This window comes from Phalacrocorax aristotelis, chromosome 1 (genome assembly GCF_949628215.1).
Source record: "Phalacrocorax aristotelis chromosome 1, bGulAri2.1, whole genome shotgun sequence".
NCBI classification, from domain to species: domain Eukaryota; kingdom Metazoa; phylum Chordata; class Aves; order Suliformes; family Phalacrocoracidae; genus Phalacrocorax; species Phalacrocorax aristotelis.
Window position 1 is genome coordinate 78497591 of NC_134276.1, and position 19528 is coordinate 78517118.

The window sequence follows — 19528 nt, forward strand, 5'->3', positions numbered from 1 at the left end:
TGATTTCTCCACTTTGTGGAAATAGGGGTTGACACTATGGATGTGCTTTTAAAATTCTCAAGTTCTAATTTATAGGAGCAAAACAAAGATACAGTAAAGGTTTCTTCAAATAAGAAACATAACATTTTTCTTTACCTAATATGTGTCAAGAAAAGGATGATCAGTACAGTAACTTAAATTTACTGAATGTGTATCTACTGCATATATGACAGTAATATAAATGCAATTTCAGCCATAAAACATCAAGAAGATTCTAGTCTTTCATCTGAAGTCTCTGAAGAGGAAAATTATATTGCATAGTCAGATGACTACTTACCCAGTTAGCTGGGGAGTACTCGACTTCTGATGTGACAGGAGATTGAACTTCAGTACAAGTAGCCAGTGATTCCACGAAGTACTCAATGGTTTAAAGGCATTACCATCCCTTTTGAAAAGACAATGTGTTTGCTATGTTGTATTCAAAATTACATAGTTATTTTTTAAATTTCGTAGCTTTCTGTTTCATTAATATTGGTGACTCTTCAAGGTGATATTATTCTTCATATTTGCTGATGTTACTACAACAGTTCATGGAATCTGCACTTAATAATTCCTTAATATCTACTCTGTACTGCTGCTGAGCGAAATCAGCTGCTTCTGTGTTATACTGAAAGTTTCTATATGGTTAGCACATTACCTTTGTCAAGGGAAGGTCAACTTAATCTAAAAATAACTATTTAATTTGCATATATATAGTTCTATTCAAATTGGATTAATTCCAATGAAAAACACAGAATTCAATGAATAAGAAAATTTCCTGTCGAACATTTTGCAGAAAGAAAATATTTTCAATTATTTGCTTTTAGTTTTTAAAAAGTCAATGTCATGTTTTCCTTTTCTTTCTTTGCTTTTGTCAGTAAGTACAATGAGTAAGTCAGGAAAGAAAAATAATATACGCAGGTTTGCCTAACAGTGTCTTTCTAATGAATTCTCTATGTGTGACCCATTCACCTATGCTGGGAAAGTTTCAAGGGGCTGTTTGAAATGCATAATTAAACACCTGTTATTGTTTGCAAGACAAGTGCCAAATGCTGCAACAGTAATATTCCTACTGTTATGCTTATCTAATGAGATGGGAAATCGATGAGGGTAGAATCTATTTACAAGTATAAAATGTTTCTATAATATTTTCCATAATAACAAAGAGAATCTCCTACTCAAATAAATTGAATTTAATTTTATCATGCAAAAAGTAAGGAAGTAATCTTGCCTTCATAAGAGGTAAAGTACTTGGAAAACTAACTTCAGGCGGACCCATGATATTTTTAGCATGCTGAGAAAACTCAGTTAACACTTAACTGAAGTTATTCTGCCTGCATAAATCAAATGCACATTGACAAGAGGATTTGATTATAAGAATTCATTTTTTAAACTATCAGATAGGAGTCTTGAATTAAAAGCTTTTTAATTTTAAATTATAGGAATATTGTTTTAAAATAATTGTGGGTCAGACCATACTTCTTAACAAATTAAATTACTTAAAGAAACTGCTAAATTATTTATAGCAGTCAATGGGTTGCAATTATCTGGAGAATTTTGGTAACATTTTAGTGTACACTAGAACACTAAAATAATTTTAAAGTAAAATAATGTAAAAATAATTGATAAATATTGACTGTGCAAATGTTTTCTATTTGAATATATTACATTCTAAACTACAGTACATTAGCACTCTAATATTAAATCAAGTTAAATATTCTTTTACTTTTTAAAGAAAAGAGAGATTTCTAGTTGCCTGTGCTTCTTTTTAACTAGGGTGATATAACTCAAAAATACTTTTCACTGCTTTACTGACCTATACTAACTTCTCTTACTGCAATTGATTTAGATTCTAACATGTCCAGAAAAGAGTCTAAATAGTCTTTAACCACACATACAGGCTTCAATGATACATCTCCCGCAGAGCTGCATTTGGGCTGGTGTGTAACAATGTCCTTGAATCTTTCCCTTGTAAAATAGAGGGAAACTTCTGACCATCAACCATAAGTTGGTGTGGTTATATTTAGACCAGATTAGTTACGAATTTAACTTGGACATTATAACACTTAAATGTAGGCTCTTGGCTCAAAATACCCAAGAGAGATGGTTAGATTCCCTATAAAACTAATTAAAAGACTATGATGTCTGCAGTACTTACAGTGTGTAATACAGAATCACTGTTTTAACCATCTCTTAATTTTAATTAGAGGAAGGTTAGTGACCCTGTAATGTAGTTTCATGAGGATCAGGTCAAGAAGAAGGAGACAAGGCAGGGGGACATCTGAACGCATGCCTGGCTCCAGGCAATATCTCGCTCACCATGAGCACCTTGGTGGGTGAGCACTTCTGGGGCACAGGAAAATGTCTTTGTGCACAGCCCAGAGCTGGAACACCATCTCACAAGGTGTCACAGTATTTTAGGTCACCTTCACGTGCTAGGGAGTCTGACTCTTCTCTCACGAAGAACCCAAACCCTAAACTGAGTGTGTTGTGAGCAACACCTTTTGAACAACTCCTGTTCTATCCAGAGACTGTTGCACAGAAGTGGGGACAGAAAGAAATCGGGAAAAACAAAGTGGTTGCAAATCAGGTACTTCCTAGTTTTAGTAAAAAGACTCCTGATCCTTGAGTAACAAAGAGATTTTTTTAGGAAAAACTCCTGTATGCCCGCCTACTAATGGCAGGAGAATCCTTTTATCTGCTGCTTCTGCGATCTTTGGCTCTAGTACCTCAGTCTATATTATCCCATTCATTTACCAAACCTCCAATTAGGACAATTATTTAGATACTGTAGTCCTGAACACCTAATTGTTTTATTAATTTTAAACAGGATTTGTTGGGCTACGGTGCTATAGGATCAAAGGATTTTTAGGGCTGAGGAATATCTGAGAAGAAGAATGCTGTCTTAAGTAGCCATCTTTACATGTACTGTGGTTACATCTTGCTGTATTAGCCACATTTTTATGATTGCTACTTACACAGAATCATAGAATGTCCTGAGTTGGAAGGGACCCACAAGGATCACCAATCACCAGTCACCAATCACCTCCCTTGACCAGTTGCAATGCAGGGCTTGATGCACCCCAGGACTCATTTGTCCCTCTTGGCTGCCAGGGCACACTGTTGGCTCATGTTCATCTTGCCATTGACCAGAACCCTCAGGCCCCTCTGAAGAGTTGCTCTCCAGCCACTTGTATGCATATACGGGGTTGCCGTGCCCCAGGTATAAAAGTCGTCGCATGCTTTTGTTAAACTTCATACAGTGGGTGATTGCCCAGCTCTCCAGTCTGTCCAGATCTCTCTGCAGGGCATCTCTGCTCTCAAGAATATCAACAGCTCCTCCCAATTTTGTGTTGTCAACAAACTTAATTAGTTTGCTTCCAGTCCTGCATCCAAGTGATTTACAAAGAAATTAAAGAGTACCAGCCCCAAGATGGATCCCTGCAGAACCCCACTAGTGACTAGCCACCAGCCCAATGTAACCCCATTTACTATGACCCTTTGAACCTGATTCACCAGCCAATTGCTCACACACTGCACTACGTGTTTATCCAGCTGTGTGCTGGGCATTTTGTCCAGGAGGACACTGTGAGAGACCATATCAAAAGCTTGACTGAAATCCAGAAAGATCACATTGACTGTCTTCCATTGGTCGACTACATGGGTAACCTTGTCATGGAAGGAAATCAAATTTGGTAGGCAGGACTTTCCCCTTGTGAACCCATACTGGCTAGGAACAATGACTCTGTTGTCTTTCAGGTGTTTTTTAATAACTCCTAACATAATCTTTTCCATAATTTTACCAGGCACAGAAGTGAGACTGATGGGCCTGTAGTTACTGGGGTCATCCCTGTTACTCTTAGAAGATTGGGACAATGTTAGCCAGCTTCCATTCAACTGGGACCTTTCCAGATTCCCAAGAGCATTCAAAAATCATTGAGAGAGGTCTCACTATGACATCACCCAGCTCTTAAGTACCCTTGGAGGACCAGTCTTTGTACCTTCAACATATTAAACTGATTATTTAAACTTTTTCCGGTTTCAGCCATACTATATGAAATGGATCCATATATGTGATCTCCTAGGCAGAAGTTTTGGTCTAAGTAGTAGCAAAGAAAAAAGGTAAGCAACTAGAAATATAGGTAATCTGAATTTTTCCTTCCTTTGGGGATCAGCATAAAGTCATGTCACTGCAAGACATTTTGTAGTGCCTATAGAAGGCTGGAAGTAAAAACAACACACAACACTATTTAAAAAGAAGCACTAATTATTTTAAAGACAAATTTGGGTTTTTCATGTAAAAGGATAAAGCTGTAGGAGTCACAGATGAACAAAACCATAGGTATTATACAATTAAAACAACATGCCACATATGCATAAAGTCCTGCTTTTGTCTTGTCCCTTGCCCTGCTGCAATATGAGCAATAGTGTATGTTTTCACCTAAGTACATTCTTAATAAGAGAACAGACTCTAGAAAAAAAAAAACCAACACATTTGTATAAAGTTGATTGTATAACTGTTTTCTTTTAAAATCTGTTTACACCCAAAAGCAATGCGATTGAGAACATAATGTTTTATACAGCTTTATTTAAAGTGCTATTAATTTTAAAGATTTAATTTATACAAAACCACAGAAATTAAAAATATTATATTTACTTTCAATAAATATGCAAAGTAAACTGAAAGAGCAATAACATGGTGATGGTAATGCATGCAAAATATTTCATCATCAGAGTGTTGCAGCAGTTCTAACAAAGATTGCATAAAATATACAATTACAATACAGTTAATTGCATTTAAATAAATGGTATTTTAACTGGATGTCTACTAGCGTTTCCAAAAATCATTCTCCTATATCTACACTCTGAACCTGCACAGTTAGCCCATTTTTTGAAGGTCAAGTTTGCAAACTATTTACATGCTTGTTAGGAAACTCAAACATGTGAGTAACCTGATTCAAAATTTCTCCAGGTTTTGCAATCAGCATAAATATGCTTATTGTCAAACTTTTGGTTATGCTTTCTCAGTAGGTAAGACCCACTCCACTGGAATGTATGAACAGTTCAGGTCTTAGTAAGGTGAGCTGGAGCTAGGCTAATGGTGAATCAATGTGGTTGAAAACAGTGTCTTTGGACTTGTGAGTTTAAGCCCATCGCCACCTGACAGTCTAATCTCCTAGATAAGTAAATGTAATAACTTAGAGGAGCAATACCTTTCCCACACCTTTCAATAAATTAATCCTAAAATGTCTGAATGCTTCCATTAAAGCAAATCTAAATCTATCAATTTAACAAATACAACCAGAAACACAACTAGCTATTCTGACATTCAAACTTAAAATAAATAGTAATAAAAAAATTATAGGCCTAAATTCTGAGATATGAAGCAAAAAGCCAAATATTCATACTTTAGGTCTTTAAACTTCTTTTTTGATTTGGAATGCATGCTTCATTCAGCAGTATTCAGGCAAACAGCTGTACAGAAGCCAAGATAAATCAATAATAATGAAAAGTAGTTCATGTTTACAAATGCTTCCTATTACTAGTGCTGCTGAAATTTGTATAAAACCCAATGCTGGATAGTCAAGAAACAGTTTAAGTGTCAAGAAAAAAAGGTCAAGAGAATAATGATGTGTTTGCAAAAAAAAATCCCTGGAATTTCCACAGATATAACTGGTTAGGAAGCATATAAATAAAGCAACAGGTATCTCAAGCATGAATTAAATTATGAGAGAAGTAAAAGAAAAATAAATGGAAATAAATCAAGCATATTACTGTAATGAAAAACAACAGATGGCAGAAGAATTCAAGATAGGTACAGGATACATGCCAGCAAATGGAAAGTTCAGTAGCAGTAACCTGCATATCCACAAGGAAAGAAAGAAGAATGCTGATGTTAACAGTACTCATAGATGCAGTATATTTTAGTGTGTGTGTGTGGAAAATAATCATGGATACAAGTGAGGTAGCTTCTAATCAGAAGCAGGCAGATTCTGATATTGATTCTGGTCTTAGCAACATATTGGAATGTCCTGTAAATCCTATACATCTGGAAAACACTCCAACATGTATCAAAAGTTAAAGACTGACAATAACAACTAATGAGCCATCATGGAACCACTGTAATTCAAATGTATTATGTGCTAAATATAAAAGATATAAATTCTGGTGATGATTTTATTGCAGCAATTCTTTTGGGTATATACTTTATAGCAATAAGAAGGAAAAATTATACCACTTTTGTAATTTATGTATGTATATATGCGTATATACAAATATATTTTAATGTAAGTGGGAAGATAGATTTTTAGGTTTGAAGAAAGTATCTTCCACTAAAGAGTAGAAGACCTTCAGGGTCATTAAGGGAAAGAAAATTGTTGGCATCATCCAATATGGATTTATAACCAGCAAATGGATTTCTATAATAAGAGGACTGGCTCCACTTATGCTATATAAGCGCAGGGGACATTGTTTACCCTGTTCATAGCAAGGTCTTCAGCATAATCTCTCACAGATCCTGACAACCAAACTGATGAGATATGGTTTGGATAGGCAGACTCCAAGGTGGGTGAAAAACTGGCTGAACTGCTGGGCTCCAAGGTTTGTGATCAGCAGGACAAAGTCCTATTGATGAACAGTCAGTTACTAGTGATATTCCTTGGGTTTAATATAGAAGCCAATATGTCTCTACATTTTTATTAACTATCCAAAATGTTGGATACAGTTCAGTCACAGCAATTCTTCAGGTGATAGCGGATTTGGGGAAGTAGTTGATGTTTCAGTTGGCAGAGGGACCTTTAAAGGCTGGAGAAATTAACAACATATCTATGAAGTTCAGCAAAGAAGGCAGATAGAGCAGGTGGGACAGGATAACCCTATTTACCAGTATGAGTTGGGGTTGACGGTCTGTAGCTGTACGCTTCTACGGGAGAACTTATCTTGGGCCGCATATCTCCGGGACACAGGGCTCTACCCACCCTGGGGACAGTGATGCACAGACATCAATATGATGGATACAAAATGTCCGTTTATTTAGCTGCGTCACATGCTTATATAGCTCTTGCGCTTCCTGTTCCTGCCACTCCTATGGGGAGGAGTCTATCTTTCCGTCACATCCCGTGATCTTCTGGTCACCGATCCCTGTCTATTCCCCTACATCTCCCCCTCCCCATGCTACTAAAAGTTCTACACATCTAGTTGCGTAAGCGGATACATATTGCGGTCAGGTCTATATTCATGTAACTCTTGCAGGTGCTTTTTGATTTGTCTTATAACACAGCATAACAATGGCAGCCCACAAGTAACCATGATTACTACGCACAACAAGATCCCCCCAATTATTACTATCCAATCCCAATTCATATCTCTCTATTGCCGCCCTTTCCCAGTGTTGCTCTCGTTGCAATATTGCTTGCGATCTTGTCAAGGAGCTCATTTCTTTTCCCAATGGTACGGCTAGCATGAGGATCCATGTCAGCAGACCCTGCAAAGAGACAGCTCAGAAAGGGATTATTCATTGTACATCCTTGCACAGTTCTGCTTTCACACACTTTGCAGGCACCCATTCTATGCGTCCTTCATTCTCAACCGCAGCTTAGCCCCTCCCCAGGCATCTCAGTTTCCATCCTCTCTCCCATTGCTCACTGCCTTATTCGTACCTGCGGATAGCGCTCGCCTGCTTGAGCTTTGCCAAAGTGCTTCTCCACTGCTGTAACTTGCCTCTGCCCGCGTATAAAATGATTAAGCGAATATAATGCACGCATTAAAATAGTTTGCTGAGCTGCTATGGGTATAGCTCCCTTATACCCCTCCCCCTCCCCAAGCTGTATTATTTTTGCTTTCAAGGTGGGATGAGCGCGTTCAACTATTGCCTGCCCCGTGCTATTGTAAGCAATGCCGTGTTTTAATACAATATTCCAAGCTTTACACCATTCTTGGGTACTTTGAGCCCAAAAGCATGGTCCATTATCTGTTTTTATCTCGGTAGGCTTTCCAAGCCATGCCATTACTGTGGTCCAATGCGCAGTCAAGTGCGTTGCGGTCTGCTTCCGATGTTGAGTAGCCATGATGACTCCATTATATGTATCAATTGTAATTGCCAGGTGCCGTCCGGGGGCCAACTGTGGACATTCAGTAAAGTCAGTCTGCCAGATAGCATTTGCTTCCAGTCCTCGAGGGTTGACTCCTGCCTCCCACAATGGCGAGTGCTGACAGTAAGGACAGGTGGCTACTACTTCTCTTGCTGCTCTTATCGAGATGCCACACTCCTTTGCCAAGGCTTTAGCACCCAGGTGCAGTTGTTCATGCAGTTTCTTCACCTCCGTCAATGTCCAGACTCCTGCGGCTGCCTCATCAGCCATGCGATTCCCCTCAATCAGTGGTCCAGGCCCCGTCTGATGACTGTGAATGTGAATTACTGTCACAGTTGCTCCTCGCTGCGATAAAGCAACCTCTAGCATCAAGGCAATTTCCGTGTGTGGTACACCCTCTTGTTTCATGGACGTGACTAATTTATACATATATAAAGAGTCCGTGCACACATTTATATGCCGATCTATATCCTTTCGCAGGGCCATCTCTAGTGCTTTCGCTTCTAGCCACTGCACACTTTCACCCTGCTCCTCATACGTCTGGTGCATCCAACTATTCTCTTCTTTCCACACTACCGCCGCTCTGTTCGTCTTCGAGGAAGCGTCTGTGAAATATGTTGGTCCTGGGTGACGGGTATCCAAAACTCTACTATCCACACTTAAATCCACCACTTTGGCTGTCTTGGCCCACCTCTATACCGTGCCTGTGACGATTTTTCCTGGGTACGAGTATACCGCCAATTGTATATCCTCTTCACTCTCTACCACCTTCCGCCATTTCTCCCCATTCCACGGCACTGTCAGCTTATCTGGCTCCTTCCCAAAGATTCCCTTGCTTTCCCGTCGCAGACGCCAAATCATTCCCCCGGCTACCTTGACTTTTGTGGAGAATGCATCCTTGGGAATCTTCTGATATACCCATCGCAGTGGTTTGTCTTCCCCCACCCGTATTCGATATAGCAATCCTAATCCTCCACTGGTGGTCAGAATCCAACCTGCAATTAATTCCTCCTGAGGGTCCCACCGCCATACTCCTTCCTTTTGCATTCAACGTTCTATCATCTGCAACTGCTCGACTGCCTCAGCGTCTAAACTCCTGGGCTCCCATGGGTCGGTCCCTTTCAGCAACGCATAGAAAGGTTGCATCTCCTCACCGGTGACACGCACAAATGTCCACAACCACTGCAGTGCTCCTACCAGCTTCTGTACATCGTGTAAATTTTTAACCTTAGGTGTAAGTTTAATAGGCTGAGCTTGTATGGGATCCCCTTCTATTCTAGCACCCAGAAATCCACACACTGGTCCTCGCTGTACCTTTGCCTCAGCTACCTTGAGGCCCTGTCCCGCAAGGCCCCTTTGGGTGTCTGAAAAGACTTGTTCACACAACGCCTCAGTGGGCGCAGCTATGAGGACATCATCCATGTAGTGGATCATTTAGATTCTCTCCTGATACTGCTGCCTTACTTGCTGCAATGCAGAAGCCACATACCTCTGGCAGATCGCTGGAGAATTTTTCATCCCCTGCGGAAGTACTGTCCACTGCCATCTACTACCTGGTTCTGCGCGGTTCACCGCGGGCAGAGTAAAGGCAAATCTCTTTCTATCATCTGGATGTAGTGGAATACTGAAGAAGCAGTCTTTGATATCTAAAACAATGACTCGCCATCCTTTCGGGACAGCACTCAGATCTGCTAGGCCAGGTTGGAGAGGCCCCATGTCCTCCATTTGCTGATTTACTGCTCTAAGGTCATGCAGCATCCTCCATTGGTTTTTATCTTTCTTTTTTACAGCAAATATAGGGGTGTTCCAGGGGCTCATCGAGGGCTCTAGGTGCCCTGCTTCGTGCTCTCGTTTTACTATAGCTCTTACAGCCTCTGTTTTCTCTGTTGTCAGGGGCCACTGCTCCACCCAGACGGGCTGTTCGGTTTTCCACACTAACTTGTGGTGACGAAACCCCGCTGAGGCAGTGGCCCTTATGCTAAATTTTTCAACCCGATCCCCATCTGGGCAAGGGCGTCTCGCCCTAACAAGGGGCTTGCTACCCCATCTGCTACTAGTATGGTCACTACGGCCGTGAGGAGCTTCCCTGCCTCCTCGTCCATGACTTCGAGTTTCACAGGGCAAGTACTAGTCCTCGTCTGTTGTTCTCCTCCTACCCCTATTACACATTTTCCCATGGCAAGGGGCCAAGTTGGTGGCCACCGTTCGAGTGGCATCACTGTGACATCTGCCCCGGTATCCACTAACATTCCCAGGCATATCCGTGCCGGGCAACTCGGCTCTTGCGGGATAATCATCACCACCGCCATGGGTCTCTCGTCACAGCCTATGACCAAGGCCACGTGGGGGCTGTAACCTGCAAATCTTGCTGGTTCTTCTCCCCTGCCTGAAGGTTCACTCCCCCTTGGCCCGCTACGGTGGGCCAAGCTCCTGGCGCTGGCACCATGATGGGGCCATTTGACTCACAGGAGGCACAAATCCCCCTCGCTTCGCCCTCCTTTAGCCATTTCCCGGCTTTGTGGTTGGACAATCTCTTGCCAGGTGTCCTGGCTTCCCACACACCCAGCACCTCCCTACTGGGCACGGTCCTCCTCCATTATGTCCTCCCCTTTCCAGTAGCAGGCACCCAGCTTTAAAGTGCCCTAGCCGTCCACACAAGTGACATCTCGGCCCCACCCCGGCCACTTGCACCATCACCCTTTCTTCGCTTCCACAGTCAGGGTTCTGGCAGATGTGTGCTCCCACACCGCCATGCTGATTCAATGCCTCCTGGTGCAAGACATGCCTGATGGTTTGACCCAATGATGCCCCCACCGCCAGGGTGCGGAGGACATCTTGTGTTTGCAGATTTGCTTGATTTCGGAGGCAATCCATAAGGACTGCCTCCTTGGCTGCTTGTGGCAATTCTGATTCTATAATAGCCTTCTGCAACCTGTCACAAAACGTTGTAAATGGCTCTGCTAGTCCTTGCTGTATCTTTTGCCAAGGTTCTGCTTTTTTTTCATACCTGCCCACTTCGCTATATGCTCTGCAGGAACTCTCCGTTACCGCTTGCAGCTCCCTACCCCTTAATTCTGCTGCTTGCAACTGCGGGGTTTCCAGTCCTTGACTTCTGCCAGTGAGCTGGTCAAGGGTGGTCCCTCTCAGCGGGTGGCCCGGAACTGCCGCCGCTTGCTGTACGAGGGCATGGCAGGCACTGTGCATTGCCTCCTTCCAAAGTATGTACATTGTGGGAGCCAATATTGCTTTCGCCAACTGCCTAGCATCAGAGGGGGTCAACGGCGCTGCATGCGCAGCATCCAGCAGCAATCCTACTCCTTCATCTTTCAGCCCCTTCTCTCTAATTTCTCGCCACAAACTTCGCACTAGCTTGGCATCTATTGGCGTCCACTCCACCCCTCCTCCTGGAGCTAGTCGGACAGGGAAGGTCCCGGGCATCTCTATCCTTACTCCATCGAGGCTACAATCTCTAGCTATCAGCCGCCAGTTAGGTAACTCGACTGACTGTCGCTGGGGCGCACCCTTCATTAAGAGTCCTGCCTGCCGCCGAGTTACTTCCCCTAGTGCGCGCATAGCCTGCTGCAGCTGCCGCAGCACGTCCTCCGCGGACCCCTCCGGAGCTGCAGCGCTCCGGACCTCCCCTTTTGGCGGTCCCTCTCCTCCCTCCTTCTGATTGGTCCTCCGAGTCCCTGCTGCCTTATGCCTCTTTTTTGAGCACTGCAGGCGATCTGCCCCGTCTTCCCACATGTGGGCATCGGTTTCTCCCCCAACTTCTGATTCGCTGCTACTCGAGGTTGATCTATACCCACCCTGTCCTCCCCTCCAGGCACCCCAATCCCCCTCCTCGTCGACTCCCATCTCAAGGGTTGCCCCAGGAGCCAGTCTCAAGGGTCGGGCAGAGGGCGGTGCCGCTTCCGGCGCTGCTTCTGGCGCCGATCATCTTTCCCCTTCCGCTCCGTTGCTCCCGCTGCGTCCGCTGCCACGTCACCCTCCCCGCGCGCAGGTACCCGCGCCTGTGCCAAATCGTCCCGGGGGTATGCAGGGGGGCATTCCAAATGTCCTGCTGGCTCAACAGGGAACACCGCTGCTTCCCGATCCACCTCTTTGGGAGCCTCAGACTGAGTCGCTGGCCAGGCTACTCCGTCCGAACTCTCCGCTTCTTCCCCACCCCCCGCGATGCTTGCCCCTGTCTGCGTCCCCACTGCCCCTCCTGGGTCTACTTCCGGGCTACTGTCGCCTGTAGCACCGTGCAGGCACAGCCGCGCCTGCCGCCGCATCTGCTGATCATCCCGAGCTTTCAATAGTAATCGGTGTATCTTTCCGCAGAGCTGTATGTACTGGGTTTTTCCCATCATAGCCCTTTCGGCTAACTCCTCTTTAATTCTCACCCACTTATCCTTATTAAATATGTCTGTGGGACTTCGTATGAGCCGCTGCGTAATCATCCATTGGATGGCCTTTGAGGTAGGCGCCTTCGATATCGAAGTACCATATTCCTTCCCCAATCCCTTCAGTACCTTTACGACTGATTCCATGGCGTGCCCGCCGACCTGCAGCTCCCCGTCCCACCCCTGCGTGCCTCAAGCTATCTTTTCCTCCCGGTGAACTTGCCATGCCGCCCCACCGATCACGTCGGGGTCACCACTTGTAGCTGTACGCTTCTACGGGAGAACTTACCTTGGGCCGCATATCTCCGGGACACAGGGCTCTACCCACCCTGGGGACAGTGATGCACAGACATCAATATGATGGATACAAAATGTCCGTTTATTTAGCTGCATCACACGCTTATATAGCTCTTGCGCTTCCTGTTCCTGCCACTCCTATGGGGAGGAGTCTATCTTTCCGTCACATCCCGTGATCTTCTGGTCACCGATCCCTGTCTATTCCCCTACAACGGTCCAGAAAGCAACTTTGCAGATAAGGGAATCGGGGTCCTGCTGTATAAGTTGAATTTTGTGAGGCAGGAGCATGCCGCTGTGGCAAGGACCAGTCACGTACTGAGTGATTTTAGCAGGAATGCTGTGAACAGAACAAGGAAAGCTGTTTAGCCTGTAGTCTTATGCAACAGCTATGTAAGAAACAGAAGTATCTTGAGATGGTGCACCAGAGTTTTCACATAAATATTCCATGTAAATCCTTCCCATCAATTGACTTCAGCTGTGGTTCTGAAAACAATGAGAGAAACTCCAGAATCACAGGATTCCAAACATATATTTTATGACTTCTGCTGTCTACCCTGTTTTCTGACTGTTAACCCATTCACTTTAGCTGTTCAATATTCCCAAATTTCTCAAAGAAATTTTCCTGCGTAAATCTTTACTTCTTTCAGCCACCCTGATGTCTCCTATGTATCACCAAGAATCTTTCTCCACACCATCATCCTTAATTCCCTATCAAACAATGGAATCTCTGAAGGGTAAAGGAATAATTATAATGAGATGAGGAGTGGCCAAGGATATGAAGTGCTCAATTTTCTATGTGCTGATGTTGGAAAAGAATTTCTGGCACAGGAAGCAAACTAGAGCCAGGGACAGCTTCTGTGGCCCCTTATCTGAACCCTTGGCTAGCCTGATCTCAGGAAGAGGGTCAGTGCTTTGGAAGTTGCCTCTGGGAATGGATGCATGCAGGATTTCCCCTGTAAGGAATCTGAAAGTGATATGTTTTCTTATTATTGCAGAGCTTTTGATACAGTCCCTTTTAAGATACTAAAAATTTTCTGTCATTCCTTAAATGAATTTTACTTACAACCAAGTAGATTAGAACCAGAAAGCACCTTAGCATCACTTAAATAATTTAAATAATTTTACTATAAACCAGCTTATCTGGTGAAACAGTGGATAATTTGGATAATGTTAAATTCATTAATACCTGCAAAAAATAATTTTTATAGAAAGAGATTAGCTTACCTTATATGCTGAAAATCCTCCTGAGCAAAGATGATTGCTGATGTTTTGTTATTGTGTGAGTGGCATGTGGTGCAACAGTAATTCAATGTGCAATTCTTGTCAGCAGTAATTCATTCTTGACATGACATTTATAATGTCAGAAAACATAAACAAAATAAAAGAAAAAAGTAAATAACTGTACTTAGATGGTTTCTATTGTTATAGCGACTAATCATCCATGGTACATTTGTTACCTGTAAGAGAGATGGAGATCTTTGAACACTGGGAGATTTAAAGAGTACTTAGACAGCCTTTAATCAAACAGATTGTACAGAAGCATTCATAGAGTGATGGATGTTTCACCCCAGAGAATTAATGACTTTGTCTGGGATACTTTTACAGCTCTGAAACAAACGTTTTGTCACCTTGCATTTTGTGGGATTCAGGAAGATGTTGAAGACTGTAGTGCTGTGCTAGAAAAATCTAAGCAATCGATATTTTTTCCAATTAGAAGTGCTATCTTTATTGTAATTCCACAGCACTTTTTTTGTTGATCAGGGAAGAAAATGTATTTATTTAGTTAGTTATTTTTCATAAAACCAATCTAAACTAATGCCTATGGAAGACACAAATATGCATTCAGGCACTAAAGTGCAGGATGGCATGCGTGTTCAAAAAAGCATAAACTTATTATGTAGAGGCCTACAGCTTCTATTAATTTCAAAATATGGAGAAATAAGGGAACACAAATCATGTACCATATATATGATCTTGGAGCAGAGGTACAGCAAAATGAATTATTGGACTTCAGCTTCTTCACAAGAAGGTATTGATACCAGATGCTAGCTTCAAAAGAACATACAGCCTCCTCTAACTGGAGCAACATCACTAAGTTTTTAAATACTTGGAATGCTTTACTAATAAGACAGTCTTAGAGTTTGTTATATGTGATTAGGTAGAAGGGAGTCTGGAGACACTATATCCTTGAGTAGAATAAATAAGGGAGATGTGCTAGAATAAACTAATTTAGTATAGTATCAGTAAGAATTGGGTAACCAAGCCAAAAATGAACTGAGCATGCCCAGAGGCTGAGTTCGACCAGTGGACATGGTGAGGAAGACTATCAAAGACCACCAGAGGAACCTAGAAGACCACCAATGAACATAAATGCATATGTGTTAAGTACATTTGCATATGTTAAATAGTTCCAATAATACTATGAATATGGTAATTATTTCCTAGAAATTTAATGAATAAGTATATTTTGATTGCATATAACCCCTGTAGTAGAGCAACTCCATGCACACACTAGGTGGAGTGATACCCTGTGCGCCTAGCACTGCAATAAAGAATGCCTGTTTTCTAAAACTACAAATTGAGTTTTAGACGGTTCTTGTATTTGTCGACTTACAGTATCAGTATAACTTTCTGAGATGACCACAGCATGATGCTACCATCCCCTTCCTTTGGGCTCCAAACAGACTGGAGTTTACACCTGACATGGTACAGTTCCTCATTAAAGCTCCTGTGTGTTTCAGACAGGACACTGACAAGAAGCAAAAACTGAAAAGCAGTGCTGTGAAAGCTGTGTCTTAACATCCAGAAATTCCATGGTGTGAAAAGTTTTTGTAACAGGGGTAAAATTCAGATACAGTCGCAGGCAGCAGAGGGCCTGGCTGCTGTGCCATTTGAGATATCTACTGATAACTAAGGCAGTATGAGAGATACGACACTCAGCTGGATTACATCTGGACATTTTAAAAGGCACCAGGTGATTATTTTTAGGCAACCAAAAGTATCCCCAGCTGTTCACATGAGTTCTCATAATGGTCAACGGAAATCTTGTCAATATGATCAGTGGGTCTTTATTCATCTTAAATTTAGGTATCTGGGACTGTTTGAAATTTCATATTGAGTTACAGTTAACTACAATGGCACAAAACTCACTAGAGACCTCTGCCTGTTAGGAAATGCTCTCATGTTTTTAAAATGAAAGTAGGCAATGGCATGAACTGTTATTAGTTATGATATATCAAATCTCCAACCCTTGATTCATCAAAAAGGGCATCAAAATTCAGCAATACTGTAGCTTAAGACCAACTATCTCTTTATTCAGACTCAATATGGAAGAAGCAAATTTTGGCATTTATGTGCTTTACAGACAAAGCCCTACTTGTAGTAAAAAATAAACAAATCCTGATAAAAATGTAATCCTTACAGAGGTTAGGAAAAAGTAATATTTCTGCCTTTTAGAGAAGGAACATCTTGGTATCTTTGGTTACTACATACAGCAGCATTTATATTATTAGGTATTTATGCTGTTGAAGAGTCTAATAAAGATTAAGACAGTGGTACTGAGGAATTGTACTCCTAATCCAGACTACACACTAATGCAGACATAGATGCACACTGCATACAAAAAATAAAATAAAATAAAAAGGCAAGTTACAGTCTTATCTTAAGGAAATATTTGTTACAGAATTAGTGAAAGAAACCACAGGAGTAGGAATCAGCTACTCACTGTGTTGTCCCATATAACAAAGAAAAGGCAGTGAATGGTTACCTAGTGGAAGACAAAGGAACGCAATGCTCAATGGTCTCAATACTACGACACCTTTCTCCTTCTGCTTTCTTCTTTCTGTGCCACAAGCCTCCAAGAATAAACAGTAGTCACAAAAACTAAGCTGATCAGGTGTGTGTGGAACAACTAAGTAACTAAATAAATAAAATGGCAGTTTATATGACCATTGTGTGTATATATGCGTAAAGTAGCTACAGAAGGAATTACGTGCCACCAGAACTTCAGACCACTACATAGCTCAGAAGCACTATGCGAAATTGTCAGATGAAGCATTATCACAAACACTGTAATTCCTCACCATGAGTATCTGAAGAGGTGTTTATGCCATTGATTAATCTAGTTGGTCACTGAGGAAAACATCAACTTACTGATTAGCACAAGAATTGAAGCATCTAAAGTAGCTAAAGAGAACTGGTAATCAGCTATATGTACCACTATCTCAGGATTAAAATCTTTGGTGGGAGACAGACCAGGAGCAAGAGCAAGGCAGGAGAGGAACTTGCCCACCGTGGTCCCCTTCAGCCAGTGAAGACAGCACCTTGTCGGTAGTGCTGTGTGTTGGCTAAGTTGATTTCCCTTTTGCATTTATCTGTCACCAAGGTAACGTGTGGCACTGCTTAAAGCTCATTTAATTTGTTGTATCTGTGCAGTATGCACCTATTTAAAGCACTACAACACTTCCTGCTCTGTCATCTGTGGTTGTCTTTTGGTTCTGTAACACGACTGTTCTACTTGCTGCTATTTGTCTTTTTAATGACTGTGTTGTGAAACACTAAGCAAATAGAAGAGCAAGTACAGGTCCCTGATTAATATGTTTATATTAAGAAAAGCTGGAATATAATTTAATAATTATATTCTGACACAATTTATGTCTGAAGAAAACCTAAAAAGTGTCCTATCTTAGAGAATAGTTATAATTGCAGATATATGTTTTAAGAACTTTTTATTTGTATTTGTAAAGGTTGGGTTTGTTGGGTTTTTTTTGTTTAGAGAAAATAAGGTTGTGAATGTTTTGAAAATCTTCTCTGGAATTTTCGGATTTTGTCCCTTAATCAATTTTCAACAGAATAATATTAATAATACTCTAAAAATTTTAAAAGGATATCCACAGGGATGATTAAAATTATATTTTCATTCCTCCTCAAGCTAATAAGAAAAATAACAATTCTTTTACTGAACTGAATTAAACCCTAAAAAACCCAACAAACTTCTTTGACTTCTCCAGCATTTTATTTCTTATTGCACAGATCCATTTTTTAAATTGAATTTCCATTTCTGTATTTTACATACTTCTGAATAAAAATATAAAAAGATAATCAAGAGCAAGAGGATCAGTTCTAAGTAAAACCAGAAAAAAAAAATTTTTTTGAAATGAAGGTAGGAAAAAAAATGGTTATATTTTAAAAAATTATTTTACGTTTTTCCTTTTGTAAAAATCCTAAACTTCAGCTACCTGTTACATAATGTAAGCATTTGCAGCTTTAAATTATCATGAATTAAGTGACTTGCTTTGTACACTTAAGTTGTACCATTGTAATGATTTCATTGCAATTAGTGTATCAATTTAAAGGAAGAGAATATAGCCTAATACCAAACAGAAAAAAAAATATATAGCATCATTATAAGGCAAATTTTTCTTCTACCACAATTATTGTGTTGATGTGACTATTTGCATTAAAAATATCTTTATGAAAAAAACACAACAGACAAACAAGCAAAAAAGGCATAGAACTTAACTGTAGATCAGGCTCAAAATAAGATACATTTAAATACTGACCAGATATAGACTTAAAATAATTAGTTATTTTAGGCATTAAAATGTGAAAATTATCTTGCTAATATGGAAAAAACCTAAATTATTGTTAAACTTAAGAAATAATAATTGATATTTTCAGAGTAAGCAGTAGGCAATGAGTTGGAGAAAAGAAGCCTAGAATTATACAGAGACAATATTTTCTCAGCAGATACTAAAAAATGCACAATTAACAACAGGAAGATTGAAGTAGCACTACAGGGTAATTATAAAACATGCTGACCTCCAATACAGAGGCCTCATTTGTGTTCATAACACAACAGTAGGAACGACTGACACCAGTTGGGAAGGCCTGATAAAGGAAAGCACCTCTATGGGTTTTCTGCATTCCAGTCGTCTACTCTGACACTATCAGTTTCAGTCGATTTTTTGCTCACTTTTTAAAGAGATAACAAGCGAATAACAATCATGGTCTTCTTAGAATCAAATTTTCCATCAAAACAAACAAAATAACTCTGGCATTTTCCTAATCTTTTTGAATACTTTTATCACGGATAACAGTATTGCTCATTTTCATTGTTATTAGCAATCTTAAGTGGAATAGACTCACACCTTTTCTCATTCATTTATTTTAGTAAGGCACTTTGATAGTGCGATCACTTATCTCTAAGGACAAACATAGCTCATTTCTCAGGAGGCTTTTCCAATCTTTGCTGTTGTTAATAGTATTTTGGGTATTATCTGGCAGCTAGTTTAGTAAACATCTTTCCCTTTGGATACTCATTTTTCTTCCTTGGTTTTTCATCAGGGACTCAACTGAAAGTCAAGAAAGAAAAAGTAACCAATGGTTTACACATATGGACTGCTTCTTTACAGATTAGATATGAACCACAGAGGTGGCATTCAAAAAGTCTTCTTTTCTACTGTGTCTACATTTGGCTTTATTGGGTGTATTTCTGTGGTGTTGATTTCAGAATGTATTTTTATTTTGTTCTTATTTCTCATATTATGTACACTTTGAAAATTATTTTCACTTAGTATCATTGTTCTATTCTTAAAACTCAACCCTGACACCTGAATCCTTATTTATTGTCCGTCTAATGTGGCAGTTTTTATTACTCTTCCTTATCTTTGCACCAACTAATATAGGGTTTGAGTGCTTTCTACCAAAGATCTACTTCTGCTGCTAGTTTGTAAA